This window comes from Salvelinus alpinus, chromosome 13 (genome assembly GCF_045679555.1).
Source record: "Salvelinus alpinus chromosome 13, SLU_Salpinus.1, whole genome shotgun sequence".
Classification (NCBI taxonomy): Eukaryota; Metazoa; Chordata; class Actinopteri; order Salmoniformes; family Salmonidae; genus Salvelinus; species Salvelinus alpinus.
In genome coordinates, this window is record NC_092098.1 from 51,765,651 (window position 1) to 51,783,376 (window position 17,726).

Sequence of the window (17,726 nt, forward strand, 5' to 3'; positions counted from 1 at the left end):
CACACACACACACACACTACATCCCGAGGCACACACACACGCGCACACACACACACACACACACACACACACACACACACACACACACACACACACACACACACACACACACACACACACCCCGACACACACACACACACACACACACACACACACCCCGAGGCACACACACACACACACACGCACGCGCACACACACACACACACACACACACACACACACACACACACACACACACACACACACACACACACACACACACACACACACACACACACACACACACACACACACACACACACACACACACACACACACACACACACACACACACACACACACACACACAAAAAAGGAGCGTAGCAGGATTGTCTTTTTCCCAGCCCAGCCAGGCTTAAGCCAGAGAGAGGCCCCGAGGGAAGACACTCTTCCCATGAGCAGGGCCCTAATTGGGGCCCTATGCGCATACTACCAGCCTCTGTGGATCAGCTCCTTGGGAGGTCTGCACTGCAGCGCTGCATCCTTAGCCAGAGAGGATAAGAGCACACGAATGGGGTAAGGCCTTAGCTGTGAATGGAGTTGTGGAAACGGTCCCTCCTTAGTCCATGTGAGGACATGCCCAGAGTAGGCTAGTGTATATTGGTACAAATGTTGGTATGCATGTGAGCTAACGCAGAGACTTACACGTGAGAACTGTAAAACACTGTAAGTGTGTGTGCGCGCGTGTGCGTGGGCAGGGGTGTTGGAGGTGTTTAAGGGATGAGGATTTGGAATCATCTGTTGCTAAGCAATTGAGCAACAAACTGAAAGATTTTGTTTTCAGCGTCTTTCTCTTAAAGGCCTAGTGCAGTCAAAAGTCTTTTTTTTTCTCTCCAAAATGCTACGTATGGTATTATATTGTAGTACAACAGTTGATGAAACTATTGGAAAAAAAGAAGAAAAGAAAAAAAGAAGAGAAATGTTATTTCCTGATAGTTGTTTGTTGAAAATACAATCTGCACAGGACATTCTAATCAGCCTGTTTGCATTGGTGGGAGTTTCGGATTGCCTGGTGACAACACCAGGCGGTAAATTAGTTAATAGACCAATAACAAAGAGTTCCAAACCTCTCTGCCAATAACAGCTAGTTTTCAGTTTTCCCCTCCCCACTCAGACCACTCCCAGAAAGTCCTAGCAACATTCTTCCTTGAGAAATAGTTTTTGTTTGCAAAAAAAAAACTATTCTTGTCCATTTTAATGGAAAACAATCACAGTAAGGTACTTAATTGTTACCCAAAAATGATTTGATATTGAGATCAAAAATGGCTACAAGGGGCCTTTAAGCGTTCCGTATGACTCTGTAAAGCCGGGGGGGTTTTAGTAGAAGGTTTTAGTAGAAGAAATAGCACCACGGTTAGTTACATCACATCCTTGCAAGGCCAGTGACCACACACTTATCAAGTGGTTAGCCCATGTGCAAAAAATAAAGACAGAAAACCCTGTGCATAGCGTCTGAATCCAGGTATTGGTTTTGGCAGGAACAACTAGTATCCAAAAACAGGTATAAAAACCGCACACTAGAAAAAGACAGGTGACCGACCTGGACTTTAGTCCTAGTTCATTTTCATGTACAAAAATCTCTGAAACTGGAAACACTTATCTCCCTCACTAGCTTTAAGCACCAGCTGTCAGAGCAGCTCACAGATTACTGCACCTGTGCATAGCCCATCTATAATTTAGCCCAAACAACTACCTCTCCCCCTACTGTATTTATTTATTTATTTATTTTGCTCCTTTGCACCCCATTATTTCTATCTCTACTTTGCACATTCTTCCACTGCAAATCTACCATTCCAGTGTTTTACTTGCTATATTGTATTTACTTTGCCACCATGGCCTTTTTTTTGCCTTTTACCTCCCTTATCTCACCTCATTTGCTCACATTGTATATAGACTTATTTTTCTACTGTATTATTGACAGTATGTTTGTTTACTCCATGTGTAACTCTTGTGTTGTTGTATGTGTCGAACTGCTTTGCTTTATCTTGACCAGGTCGCAATTGTAAATGAGAACTTGTTCTCAACTTGCCTACCTGGATAAATAAAGGTGAAATTAAAATTAAATTAAAATAAATAAAAATGTAGCCTATGAGTTGACGTTCACTGGTCACACAACAATTTGAATTGACTTCAATAAACTGATTCTCAGTCAGCAGAGGATTCTACATACAGGAGCCCCAGTACAGTACGGTGACCCCAATGGTACCCTATATAATGCACTACCTTGGACCAGAGCCAAATGGGACGCAGTCCATTATAATAATATTTGACCGGACACCTCCCAGTTAACTGTACTTCCACTAATTTCTAGGAATGTTGCCTAGGGGTGGTCTATCAGTCTGAACAGATATACCGTTGTAGCATGGGTGCGAATCCGACACTATTTCAGCACACTCTGTCCTCTATCTTTCCTCTCTCGTTTATATTTCCTTTCTATCTTTAACCTGTCCAAAAAAAATGAAACATAATTATTAGGACTGCCCCACACCTTTAAAAAAAAAGAAGAAGAAAGAAAAGAGCTGGTGTGTAATCACTTCCTGAGGCGGCGGTGTAACGGCGTTCCTCTCTCTCTTCATACGAAGAGGAGGAGTAGCGATTGAACCAAGGCGCAGCGGGTTGTGATGACATATTTATTTACAGAAAAGACGAAAACACGAACTTGACTATAAACTAACAAAACAACAAAACGGAGTAGACAAACCTGGACATGCGAACTTACATAAAACGCAGAACTCACGAACAGGAAAATGACTACACAAAAGACCGAACTTACAAACAAACCGAACAGTCCCGTATGGTGCGACAAACACTGACACAGGAGACAACCACCCACAACGAACACTGTGAAACCTACCTAAATATGACTCTCAATTAGAGGAAAACGCAAAACACCTGCCTCTAATTAAGAGCCATACCAGGCAACCCTTAAACCAACATAGAAACAGAAAACATAGAATGCCCACCCAAACTCACGTCCTGACCAACTAACACATACAACAAACTAACAGAAATAGGTCAGGAACGTGACATAACCCCCCCCTTAAGGTGCGAACTCCGGGCGCACTAGCACAAAGTTTAGGGGAGGGTCTGGGTGGGCATCTGACCACGGTGGTGGCTCAGGCTCAGGACGAGGTCCCCACCCCACCATAGTCAATCCCAGCTCGCTAATCCCCCTCAGAATGACCACCCCTCTATTCCACCCACCTAATATATGCAACACAAAATAAAGGGACAGCTCCGGGACAAGGTAGCTCAGGACATAGAGGTAGGTGAGAATAGAGAGGTAGATAGAGAGGTAGCTCAGGATAAAGAGATAGCTCAGGATAGAGGGGCAACTCCGGACTGAAAGGCAGCTCCGGACAGAGAGACAGCTCTGGACTGAGGGGCAGTTCTGGATTACTGGCAGCTCCGGACTGGCTGACGGCTCTGGACGCTCATGGCTGGCTGACGGCTCTGGACGCTCATGGCAGGCTGACGGCTCTAGATGCTCATGGCTCGCTGACGGCTCTGGACGCTCATGGCTGGCTGACGGCTCTGGACGCTCATGGCTGGCTGACGGCTCTGGACGCTCATGGCTGGCTGACGGCTCTGGCAGATCCTGTCTGGTTGGCGGCTCTGGCAGATCCTGTCTGGTTGGCGGCTCTGGCAGATCCTGTCAGGTTGGCGGCTCTGGCAGATCCTGTCTGGTTGGCGGCTCTGGCAGATCCTGTCTGGTTGGCGGCTCTGGCAGATCCTGTCTGGTTGGCGGCTCTGGCAGATCCTGTCTGGTTGGCGGCTCTGGCAGATCCTGACTGACGAATGGCTCTAGCGGCTCCTGACTGACTAACGGCTCTGACGGCTCGGGACAGACGGGCGGCTCTAATGGCTCGGGACAGACGGATGGCTCAGACGGCGCTGGGGAGACGGATGGCTCAGACGGCGCTGGGGAGACGGATGGCTCAGACGGCGCTGGGGAGACGGATGGCTCAGATGGCGCTGAGGAGACGGATGGCTCAGATGGCGCTGAGGAGACGGATGGCTCAGATGGCGCTGAGGAGACGGATGGCTCAGACTGATCCTGTCTAGCGGAAGGCTTTGGCTGCTCCTGTCTGGCGGAAGGCTCTAGCGGCTCCTGTCTGGCGGAAGGCTCTAGCGGCTCCAGTCTGGCGGAAGGCTCTAGCGGCTCCTGTCTGGCGGAAGGCTCTAGCGGCTCCTGTCTGGCGGAAGGCTCTGTAGGCTCATGGCAGACGGGCGGCTTTGCAGGCTCATGGCAGACGGGCGGCTTTGAAGGCTCAATACCGACGGGCAGTTCATGCGGCGCTTGGCAGACGGACAGTTCAGGCGCCGTTGGGCAGACGGCAGACTCTGGCCGGCTGAGACGCACTGTAGGCCTGGTACGTGGTGCCGGAACTGGAGGCACCGGACTGGAGACACGCACCTTCAGGCTAGTGCGGGGAGCAGGGACAGGGCACACTGACCTCTCAAAGCGCACTATAGGCCTGGTGCGTGGTACCGGCACTGGTGGTACCGGGCTAAGGGCACGCACCTCAGGGCGAGTGCAGGGAGAAGGAACAGTGTGTACAGGACTCTGGAGACGCACAGGTGGCTTAGTGCGTGGTGCCGGAACTGGAGGCACCGAACTGGATACACGCACCACAGGAAGAGTGCGTGGAGGAGGAACAGGGCTCTGGAAACGCACTGGAAGCCTGGTGCGTGGTGTAGGCACTGGTGGTACTGGGCTGGGGCGGGGAGGTAGCGCCGGAAATACCGGACCGTGCAGGCGTACTGGCTCCCTTGAGCACCGAGCCTGCCCAACCTTACCTGGTTGAATACTCCCCGTCGCCCGACCAGTGCTGGGAGGTGGAATAACCCGCACCGGGCTATGTAGGCGAACCGGGGACACCATGCGTAAGGCTGGTGCCATGAATGCCGGCCCGAGAAGACGCACTGGAGACCAGACGCGTTGAGCCGGCCTCATGACACCTGGCTCAATGCCCAATCTAGCCCTACCAGTGCGGGGAGGTGGAATAACCTGCACCGGGCTATGCACACGTACAGGAGACACCATGCGCTCTACTGCGTAACACGGTGTCTGCCCGTACTCCCGCTCTCCACGGTTAGCCTGGGAAGTGGGCGCAGGTCTCCTACCTGCCCTTGGCCCACCACCTCTTAGCCCCCCCCCAAGAAATTTTTGGGATTTCTTCTCGGGCTTCCTTGCTAGCCTTAGCCGCGTACCTTCATAATTGCGGTTCCTCTCTCCGGTTGCCTCCGCTCTCCTAATCGCCTCCAGCTGTTCCCATGGGAGGCGATCCCTTCCAGCCAGGATCTCCTCCCATGTGTAGCAACCCTTTCCGTTTAGTACGTCCTCCCATGTCCACTGCTCGAACTCACGCTGCTTGGTTCTGGATTGGTGGGTGGTTCTGTAACGGCGTTCCTCTCTCTCTTCATACGAAGAGGAGGAGTAGTGATTGAACCAAGGCGCAGCGGGTTGTGATGACATATTTATTTACAGAAAAGACGAAAACACGAACTTGACTATAAACTAACAAAACAACAAAACGGAGTAGACAAACCTGGACATGCGAACTTACATAAAACGCAGAACTCACGAACAGGAAAATGACTACACAAAAGACCGAACTTACAAACAAACCGAACAGTCCCGTATGGTGCGACAAACACTGACACAGGAGACAACCACCCACAACGAACACTGTGAAACAACCTACCTAAATATGACTCTCAATTAGAGGAAAACGCAAAACACCTGCCTCTAATTAAGAGCCATACCAGGCAACCCTTAAACCAACATAGAAACAGAAAACATAGAATGCCCACCCAAACTCACGTCCTGACCAACTAACACATACAACAAACTAACAGAAATAGGTCAGGAACGTGACAGGCGGTAGGTGCCTAAACAGGATGTCATCTAGACCCTGCATTAAGGGATAATATATTAGTTCACTGTTATAGACATCAAAACTGGACACTCCTATCCTCTTTCATATGTACGTCCATTGTAGAGATATATACACAACCGTTCAAAAGTTTTGGCGTCACTTAGAAATGTTCTTGTTTTTGAAAGAAAAGCACATTTTTCGTCCATTAAAATAACATCAAATTGATTAGAAATAGAGTGTAGACATGGTTGATGTTGTAAATGACTATTGTAACGGCTGATTTCTTATGGAATATCTACATAGGTGTACAGAAAGCCATTATCAGAAACCATTACTCCTGTGTTCCAATGGCACGTTGTGTTAGCTAATCCAAGTTTATCATTTTAAAAGGCTAATTGATCATTAGAAAACCCTTTTGCAATTATGTTAGTTTAACGGATGTGAAATGGCTATCTAGTTAGCGGTGGTGCGCGCTAATAGCCTTTCAATCAGTGACGTCACTTGCTCTGAGACCTTGAAGTAGTGGTTCCCCTTGCTCTGCAAGGGCAACGGCTTTTGTGGAGCGATGGGTAACGATGCTTCGTGGGTGACTGTTGTTGATGTGTGCAGAGGGTCCCTGGTTCGCGCCCGGGTCGGGGCGAGGGGACGGACTAAAGTTATACTGTTACATTAGCACATCTGAAAACTGTTGTCCTGATTAAAGAAGCAATAAAACTGGCCTTCTTTAGACTAGTTGAGTATCTGGAGCATCAACATTTGTGGGTTTGATTACAGGCTCAAACTGGACAGAAATAAAGGCCTTTCTTCTGAAACTCATCAGTCTATTCTTGCTCTGAGAAATGCAGGCTATTCCAGGAATGTAACACTTGTTCTGGGAGATTTGTAATGATTTCGTTGTGATTTCCATGACTGTGCTTTTGCATTTCAATGTGTATATGTTTGGGTACAATGTGTATATTTATGTTGTATATAAAGGCCACATTTGTTAAAGAGACCTCTGTCTCTTAATACATATAGGCTCAAAGGCTATATATACAGTTGAAGTCGGAAGTTTGCACACACTTAGGTTGGAGTCATTAAAACTCGTTTTTCAACCACTCCACAAATTTCTTGTTAACAAACTAGAGTTTTGGCAAGTCGGTTAGAACATCTACTTTGTGCATGACACAAGTTATTTTTCCAACAATTGTTTACAGACAGATTATTTCACTTATAATTCACTGTATCACAATTCCAGTGGGTCTGAAGTTGACATACACTAAGTTGACTGTGCCTTTAAACAGCTTGGAAAATTTCAGAAAATGATGTCATGGCTTTAGACGCTTTTGATAGGCTAATTGATATCATTTAATTGGAGGCGTACCTGTGGATGTATTTCAAGGCCTACCTTCAAACTCAGTGCCTCTTTGCTTGACATCATGGGAAAATCAAAAGAAATCAGCCAAGACCTCAGAAAAATAATTGTAGACCTCCACAAGTCTTTGGGAGCAATTTCCAAACGCCTGAAGGTACCACGTTCATCTGTACAAACAATAGTACGCAAGTATAAACACCATGGGACCACACAGCCGTCATACCGCTCAGGAAGGAGACGCGTTCTGTCTCCTAGAGATGAACGTACTTTGGTGTGAAAAGTGCAAATCAATCCCAGAACAACAGCAAAGGACCTTGTGAAGATGCTGGAGGAAACCGGTACAAAAGTATCTATTTCCACAGTAAAACAAGTCCTATATTGACATAACCTGAAAGGCCGCTCAGCAAGGAAGAAGCCACCACTCCAAACCCGCCATAAAAAAGCCAGACTACAGTTTGCAACTGCACATGTGGACAAAGATCATACTTTTTGGAAAAATGTCCTCTGGTCTGATGAAACAAAAATAGAGCTGTTTGGCCATAATGACCATCGTTATGTTTGGAGGAAAAAGGGGGAAACTTGCAAGCCGAAGAACACCATCCCAACCGTGAAGCACGGGGGGTGGCAGCATCATGTTGTGGGGTTGCTTTTCGGCTACCCGAAATGTTTGACCCAAGTTAAACCATTTAAAGGCAATGCTACCAAACACTAATTGAGTGTATGTAAACTTCTGACCCACTGGGAATGTGATGAAGGAAATAAAAGCTGAAAGAAATAATTCTCCGTACTATTTTTCTGACATTTCACATTCTTAAAATAAAGTGGTGATCCTATCTAACCCAAGACAGGGAATATTTACTCTGATTTAATTTCAGGAATTGTGAAAAACTGAGTTTAAATGTATCTGGGTAAGGTGTATGTAAACTTCCAACTTCAACCGTATATATATATATACATACGCACGCACGCACACACACACACACACACACACACACACACACACACACACACACACACACACACACACACACACACACACACACACACACACACACACACACACACACACACACACACACACACACACACACACACACACACACACACACACACACACACACACACACACACACACACACACACACACACACACACACACACACTCTCTTTCTCTCTCTCTACCGGTCAAAAGTTTGGACACACCTACTCATTCAAGGGTTTTTCTTTATTTTTACTATTTTCTATATTGTATAATAATAGTGAATACATATCTTCTATATACCACCCCTACCTTGTCACACCACCTCTGATTGGCTCAAACACATTAAGAATTTTTAACACCTTGTTAATTGAAATGCATTCCAGGTGACTACCCCATGAAGCTAGTTGAGAGAATGCCAAGCGTGTGCAAAGCTGTCATCTATGCAAAGGGGTGGCTACTTTGAAGACACTCAAATATAAAATATATTTTGGATTTGTTTATTAACACTTTTCTTGGTTACTACATAATTCCAAATGTGTTATTTCATAGTTTTGATGTCTTCACTATTATTCTACAATATAGAAAATAGTAAAACATAAAGAAAAACCGTTGAATGAGTAGGTGTGTCCAAACTTTTGACCGGTACTGTACATTGTTGCAGGAATTAATACAAATATACATTTCATAACAGACAGAAACCTCAGGAAGAGAGATGATCTGCTGGTGAGTCCCAGTCCATGGACAAGTTAGTGGAGGGAGGGAGATGGGCTTGCTCAGCCTACACTGCTTTGGAGACTGGGACACAATTAGGGTTCCTCTGTGTTTCTTCCACTGCTGAAGGCTAATACTGTGTGAGGGAAAGGAAGCAAGAGGGCTGATGATGAAGGGGAGGGGATTGATGGTGAAGGGGATATGAGGACGGGGTGGGGTGAGTGAGGAGAAGGTTCAGTAAGCAGTGAGTTGAGTGGTGTTGAGGGGGTTAAGAGGGGTGACGGCTAGATATACGGTAAGAAGGTGAGGGAGTTAAGAGGGGTGAGGGCTAGAAATACGGTAAGAAGGTGAGGGAGTTAAGAGGGGTGAGGGCTAGAAATACGGTAGGAAGGTGAGGGGGTTAAGAGGGGTGAGGGCTAGAGATACGGTAAGAAGGTGAGGGAGTTAAGAGGGGTGAGGGCTAGAGATACGGTAAGCAGGTGAGGGAATTAAGAAGGGTGAGGGTGGGAGGAAGGGAGATTCTTAAATTGGTTGCACAGAGAGGATTAACCAATGTGCCTCCAGCCTCTCCTCACTTAACACCGTTACCTAGCAACCCTGCCTAAGCCCCTCCCTGAGCTCCTCCCTGAGCTCTTTACTGAAACAATAAAGTCCTCAACTTTTCCCCTCCTTTTCTTGTCCCTTCTTTTCCCTTCTTTTATAGAATAGCTAGCCTAATCCTCAAGGTGTGGTTAAAGAATGCTCATTCTCATGGTTGGGAATTTCCATGATTGTAGCCGACTCCAAGCCCGTATCTCTGCTCTCCATCTCTGTCTCTGAGTCCTACAAGCCACCTGGATTAGCAGAAACACTCACACTAATAAATAATGCCCTTGCAATGTAGTGAGTATATATCAAAGAAATTCACGTTTTTTTTTTGTTGTTGTGGAAAAAATATGACCAACGAATGAATTCAATGAGACTTTCAATGAGATCATGTCAAAAAGAAGGTTCTGGTAGATATTGGCAGATATTCTCTTCTAATGGGAAGATGTGTCATTAAAGGGGCATTCTGTGATTTCAAAACAACAACAACAAAGCAGACACCCCACCGCCAAATTTGTTAAACAGCAAAGGGATGGAGCTGGATAGTTTTATGTTTTGTAGCGAAGTGTTCATTTACTATGACATTGTTTACAAACAATGGATTAAAATAAGCTTGTTTTGTGGGTTCTAATGGGGTATGACAGTTGACCTAAACTCATGAAGCATTAGTTAGTGCCTTTCGGGAAAGTATTCAGACCCCTTGCCTTTTTCCACATTTTGTTACGTTACAGCCTTATTATAATTTTTTATTTATTTTTTACTCAGCAATCTATACATAGTACCCAATAATATAGTGAAAACCGGTTGTAATTTTTTTTTGCCAATTTATTAAAAATAAAAAACAGTAATACCTTATTTACGTAAGTATTCAGACCATTTGCTATGAGACTCGAAATTGAGCTCAGGTGCATCCTGTTTCCATTGATCATCCTTGAGATGTTTCTACAACTTGATTGGAGTCCACCTGTGGTAAATTCAATTGATTGGACATGATTTGGAAAGGCACACACCTGTCTATATAAGGTTCCACAGATGACAGTGCATGTCAGAGCAAAAACCAAGCCATCAGGTTGAAGGTATTGTCCGTAGAGGTCCGAGACAGGATCATGTCGAGGCACAGATCTGGGGAAGGGTACCAAAACATTTCTGCAGCATTGCAGTGCCCAAAAACACAGTGGCCTCTATCTTTCTTACATGGAAGAAGTTTGGAACCACCAAGACTCTTCCTAGAGCTGGCCGCCCGGCCAAACTGAGCAATCTGGGGAAAAGGGCCTTGGTCAGGGAGGTGACCAAGAACCCGATAGTCACTCTGACAGAGCTCTAGAGTTCCTCTGTGGAGATTGTACCTTCCAGAAGGACAACCATCTCTGCAGCACTCCACCAATCAGGCCTTTATGGTAGAGTGAACAGGCGGAAGCCACTCCTCAGTAAAAGGCACATGACAGTCTGCTTGGAGTTTGCCAAAAAGACACCTAAAGTCTCTCAAACCATGAGAAACAAGATTCTCTGGTCTGATGAAATCAAGATTGAACTCTTTGGCCTGAATGCCAAGCGTCATGTCTGGAGGAAACCTGGCACAATCCCTACGGTGAAGCATGGTGGTGGCAGCATCATGTTGTGGGGATGTATCTCAGCGGCAGGGACTGGCAGACTAGTCAGGATCGAGGGAAAGATGAACGGAGCAACTGCTGCTCCAGAGTGCTCAGGACCTCAGACTGGGGTCAAGGTTCACCTTTCAATAGGACAACAATCCGAAGCACACAGCCAAGACAATGCAGGAGTGACTTCGGGACAAGTCTCTGAATGTCCTTGAGTGGTCCAGCTAGAGTCTGGACTTGAACCCGATCAAACATCGGTCCCGAGTGGCGCAGCGGTCTATGGCACTGCATCGCAGTGCTAGAGGCATCACTACAGACCCTGGTTCAATCCCGGGCTGTATCACAACCGGCTGTGATTGGGAGTCCCATAGGGTGGGTTAGGGGAGGGCTGTCATTGTAAATAATAATTTGTTCTTAACTGACTTGCCTGACTTGCCTAGTTAAATAAAGGGTAAAGAAATCAAATAAAGAAATAAAAATACATCTCTGGAGGGACCTGAAAATAGCTGTGAAGCAACGCTCCCCATCCAACCTGACAGAGCTTAAGAGGATCTGCAGAGAAGAATGGGAGAAACTCCCCAAATACATGTGTGTCAAGCTTGTACCGTCATACCCAAGAAGACTCGCGGCTGTAATTGCTGCCAAAGGTGCTGAGTAAAGGGTCTGAATACTTATGTCAATGTGAAAAATCTTTTTTTATTTTTTTTATTTAAAAATAAATAAATGAGCAAACATGTCTAAAAATCTGTTTTTGCTTTCTCATTGTGTGTAGGTTGATGAGGAAATGTATTACATTTAATACATTTTAGAATGCCTGTAACATAACAAAATGTGGAGGGGTCGGAATACGTTCCGTAGCTAGCCAACCTCTACCGAATAGCAGCACTGTAGAAACTATTACATTACAACGGAACGATTTGATTAGTGTAGTGTTAGTGTAGTGTTAGCTAGCTACATAGTTGTCTTTGCTGTCCTTGTTCTAAGACAATTGTGAAGTTTAGACTAATTATCTAGCCAGTTACCTGGCCAGCTACACTTTCAAACAAAGTCAACAACGCAGCCACTGCTGGCTAGCCTACTTCACCAGTACTGTATCATTTTAATCATTTTAGTCAATAAGATTTTTGCAACGTAAGCTTAACTTTCTGAACATTCGAGACGTGTAGTTCACTTGTCATTCCAATCTCCTTTGCATTAGCATAGCCTCTTCTGTAGCCTGTCAACTATGTGTCTGTCTATCCCTGTTCTCTCCTCTCTGCACAGACCATACAAACGCTTCACACCGCGTGGCCGCGGCCACCCTAACCTGGTGGTCCCAGCGCGCACGACCCACGTGGAGTTCCAGGTCTCCGGCAGCCTCTGGAACTGCCGATCTGCGGCCAACAAGGCAGAGTTCATCTCAGCCTATGCTTCCCTCCAGTCCCTCGACTTCTTGGCACTGACGGAAACATGGATCACCACAGATAACACTGCTACTCCTACTGCTCTCTCTTCGTCCGCCCACGTGTTCTCGCACACCCCGAGAGCTTCTGGTCAGCGGGGTGGTGGCACCGGGATCCTCATCTCTCCCAAGTGGTCATTCTCTCTTTCTCCCCTTACCCATCTGTCTATCGCCTCCTTTGAATTCCATGCTGTCACAGTTACCAGCCCTTTCAAGCTTAACATCCTTATCATTTATCGCCCTCCAGGTTCCCTCGGAGAGTTCATCAATGAGCTTGATGCCTTGATAAGCTCCTTTCCTGAGGACGGCTCACCTCTCACAGTTCTGGGCGACTTTAACCTCCCCACGTCTACCTTTGACTCATTCCTCTCTGCCTCCTTCTTTCCACTCCTCTCCTCTTTTGACCTCACCCTCTCACCTTCCCCCCCTACTCACAAGGCAGGCAATACGCTTGACCTCATCTTTACTAGATGCTGTTCTTCCACTAACCTCATTGCAACTCCCCTCCAAGTCTCCGACCACTACCTTGTATCCTTTTCCCTCTCGCTCTCATCCAACACTTCCCACACTGCCCCTACTCGGATGGTATCGCGCCGTCCCAACCTTCGCTCTCTCTCCCCCGCTACTCTCTCCTCTTCCATCCTATCATCTCTTCCCTCTGCTCAAACCTTCTCCAACCTATCTCCTGATTCTGCCTCCTCAACCCTCCTCTCCTCCCTTTCTGCATCCTTTGACTCTCTATGTCCCCTATCCTCCAGGCCGGCTCGGTCCTCCCCTCCCGCTCCGTGGCTCGACGACTCATTGCGAGCTCACAGAACAGGGCTCCGGGCAGCCGAGCGGAAATGGAGGAAAACTCGCCTCCCTGCGGACCTGGCATCCTTTCACTCCCTCCTCTCTACATTTTCCTCTTCTGTCTCTGCTGCTAAAGCCACTTTCTACCACTCTAAATTCCAAGCATCTGCCTCTAACCCTAGGAAGCTCTTTGCCACCTTCTCCTCCCTCCTGAATCCTCCTCCCCCTCCCCCCCCTCCTCCCTCTCTGCAGATGACTTCGTCAACCATTTTGAAAAGAAGGTCGACGACATCCGATCCTCGTTTGCTAAGTCAAACGACACCGCTGGTTCTGCTCACACTGCCCTACCCTGTGCTCTGACCTCTTTCTCCCCTCTCTCTCCAGATGAAATCTCGCGTCTTGTGACGGCCGGCCGCCCAACAACCTGCCCGCTTGACCCTATCCCCTCCTCTCTTCTCCAGACCATTTCCGGAGACCTTCTCCCTTACCTCACCTCGCTCATCAACTCATCCCTGACCGCTGGCTACGTCCCTTCCATCTTCAAGAGAGCGAGAGTTGCACCCCTTCTGAAAAAACCTACACTCGATCCCTCCGATGTCAACAACTACATACCAGTATCCCTTCTTTCTTTTCTCTCCAAAACTCTTGAACGTGCCGTCCTTGGCCAGCTCTCCTGCTATCTCTCTCAGAATGACCTTCTTGATCCAAATCAGTCAGGTTTCAAGACTAGTCATTCAACTGAGACTGCTCTTCTCTGTATCACGGAGGCGCTCCGCACTGCTAAAGCTAACTCTCTCTCCTCTGCTCTCATCCTTCTAGACCTATCGGCTGCCTTCGATACTGTGAACCATCAGATCCTCCTCTCCACCCTCTCCGAGTTGGGCATCTCCGGCGCGGCCCACGCTTGGATTGCGTCCTACCTGACAGGTCGCTCCTACCAGGTGGCGTGGCGAGAATCTGTCTCCTCACCACGTGCTCTCACCACTGGTGTCCCCCAGGGCTCTGTTCTAGGCCCTCTCCTATTCTCGCTATACACCAAGTCACTTGGCTCTGTCATAACCTCACATGGTCTCTCCTATCATTGCTATGCAGACGACACACAATTAATCTTCTCCTTTCCCCCTTCTGATGACCAGGTGGCGAATCGCATCTCTGCATGTCTGGCAGACATATCAGTGTGGATGACGGATCACCACCTCAAGCTGAACCTCGGCAAGACGGAGCTGCTCTTCCTCCCGGGGAAGGACTGCCCGTTCCATGATCTCGCCATCACGGTTGACAACTCCATTGTGTCCTCCTCCCAGAGCGCTAAGAACCTTGGCGTGATCCTGGACAACACCCTGTCGTTCTCAACTAACATCAAGGCGGTGGCCCGTTCCTGTAGGTTCATGCTCTACAACATCCGCAGAGTACGACCCTGCCTCACACAGGAAGCGGCGCAGGTCCTAATCCAGGCACTTGTCATCTCCCGTCTGGATTACTGCAACTCGCTGTTGGCTGGGCTCCCTGCCTGTGCCATTAAACCCCTACAACTCATCCAGAACGCCGCAGCCCGTCTGGTGTTCAACCTTCCCAAGTTCTCTCACGTCACCCCGCTCCTCCGCTCTCTCCACTGGCTTCCAGTTGAAGCTCGCATCCGCTACAAGACCATGGTGCTTGCCTACGGAGCTGTGAGGGGAACGGCACCTCCGTACCTTCAGGCTCTGATCAGGCCCTACACCCAAACAAGGGCACTGCGTTCATCCACCTCTGGCCTGCTCGCCTCCCTACCACTGAGGAAGTACAGTTCCCGCTCAGCCCAGTCAAAACTGTTCGCTGCTCTGGCCCCCCAATGGTGGAACAAACTCCCTCACGACGCCAGGACAGCGGAGTCAATCACCACCTTCCGGAGACACCTGAAACCCCACCTCTTTAAGGAATACCTAGGATAGGATAAAGTAATCCTTCTGAACCCCCCCCCCCCCCCCCCCCCCTTAAATGATTTAGATGCACTATTGTAAAGTGGCTGTTCCACTGGATGTCATAAGGTGAATGCACCAATTTGTAAGTCGCTCTGGATAAGAGCGTCTGCTGAATGACTTAAATGTAAATGTATGTAAATGTTCCGAAGGCACCGTATATTCTTCAAAAGTAGAGGTTGCTGATGTCAGGACGGCTCGTAATAATGGCTGGAAAGGAGCTAAAGGAATGGAGCCCGTGTGTTGGATGTATTTTATACCGCTCCAGCCATTACCCCAAGACTATCCTCCCCAATTAAGGTGCTACCAACCTCCTGTGATGTCTATATACTGTATCATTCATTTAAAAGTCCCAATCACAGATTTCCCCTTTACCCAACCCCTCCACCTCTCCCCCGAACCAGCATCATTAATTACATGCTTGTTCATGTGTTTCAATATGTTATATGACTTGGTTTGTGTTCACAATTCTTGATATGCAACAAATATCACCTGAGTGTTTGGTTCACCATCTAAACGAAGGCATTGTCTCAGTCCCAGTCAGCTGAACTAAACTGAGAACACAGAACACGGAACATTACCTTAAAAATTTCCCAGCACCTCCAAAACTATCATTAGAACACCAAGTCAGGGGCATCCTTTTCACATCTGAGGCCCCATCATAATAGACAGATTAGATTAACCATGCACCGTGTTCAGTTCGGTCAGTGGTGCTGCGACAACAAGCAGCAGCAGGCCCTGACAGAGAGGAGTTCCGCGGGAGACTCAGACTCTCACAGGTTCCCACCCTATATGTGAAAACACACAATAGGGCAGGAAACAACATCCTGAATACATTCACAAAAAAAATACATTGAAAACAAAGTGGCAAATGTCACGTCAAGCCCAATATGATAGATGTAGTAGCATCCATATAATTACATATATAACTATTAATTATAGGATCTCTATGGTAGCAACAACTTGAATAGGGTACATCCTGTAAATGGTTGTAATTCTTTCTATACTGTAAGCTTGGTAATTCCTGTCTGTTCTATAGTGCATTGTCTGGAGCTAAATAGCTGCTTTATGCTGTAGGGATGATGTTGGATCAAGTAAAGTCCCCTTAATGTGAACTAATAGGGTTACCACTAGTCTCAATAGAAGTAATAGTGTTACCACTAGTCTCAATAGAACTAATAGTGTTACCACTAGTCTCAATAGAACTAATAGGGTTACCACTAGTCTCAATAGAACTAATAGGGTTACCACTAGTCTCAATAGAACTAATAGTGTTACCACTAGTCTCAATAGAACTAATAGGGTTACCACTAGTCTCAATAGAACTAATAGTGTTACCACTAGTCTCAATAGAACTAATAGGGTTACCACTAGTCTCAATAGAACTAATACTGTTACCACTAGTCTCAATAGAACTAATAGGGTTTCCACTAGTCTCAACAGAACTAATAGGGTTTCCACTAGTCTCAATAGAACCAATAGGGTTACCACTAGTCTCAATAGAACTAATAGGGTTACCACTAGTCTCAATAGAACTAATAGGGTTACCACTAGTCTCAATAGAACTAATAGGGTTACCACTAGTCTCAATAGAACTAATACTGTTACCACTAGTCTCAATAGAACCAATAGGGTTACCACTAGTCTCAATAGAACCAATAGTGTTACCACTAGTCTCAATAGAACTAAGGCTTTCCGCTAGATGTTGGAACATTGCTGCGGGGACTTTCTTGCATTCAGCCACAAGAGCATTAGTGAGGTTGGGCACTGATGTTGGGCGATTAGGCCTGGCTCGCAGTCGGCGTTCCAATTCATCCCAAAGGTGTTTGATGGGGTTAAGGTCAGGACTGTCAAGTTCTTCCACACCAATCTCGACAAACCATTTCTGTATGGACCTCGCTTTGTGCACGGGGGCATTGTCATGCTGAAACAGGAAAGGGCCTTCCCAAACTGTTGCCACAAAGTTGGAAGAGCAGAATTGTCTAGAATATCATTTTATGCTGTAGCGTTAAGATGTCCCTTTACTGGAACTAAGGGGCCTAGCCCGAACCATGAAAAACAGCCCCAGACCTTTATTCCTCCTCCACCAAACTTTACAGTTGACACTATGCATTGGGGCAGGTAGCGTTCTCCTGGCATCCACCAAACCCAGATTCGTCTGTCGGACTGTCGGATGATGAAGCGGCGTGATTCATCCCTCCAGAGAACGCGTTTCCACTCCTCCAGAGTCCAAAGGCGGCGAGCTTTACACCACTCCAGCCGATGCTTGGCATTGTGCATGGTGATCTTAGGCTTGTGTGTGGCTGCTCGGCCATGTAAACTCATTTCATGAAGCTCCCGACGAAAAGTTTTTGTGCTGACGTTGCTTCCAGAGGCAGTTTGGA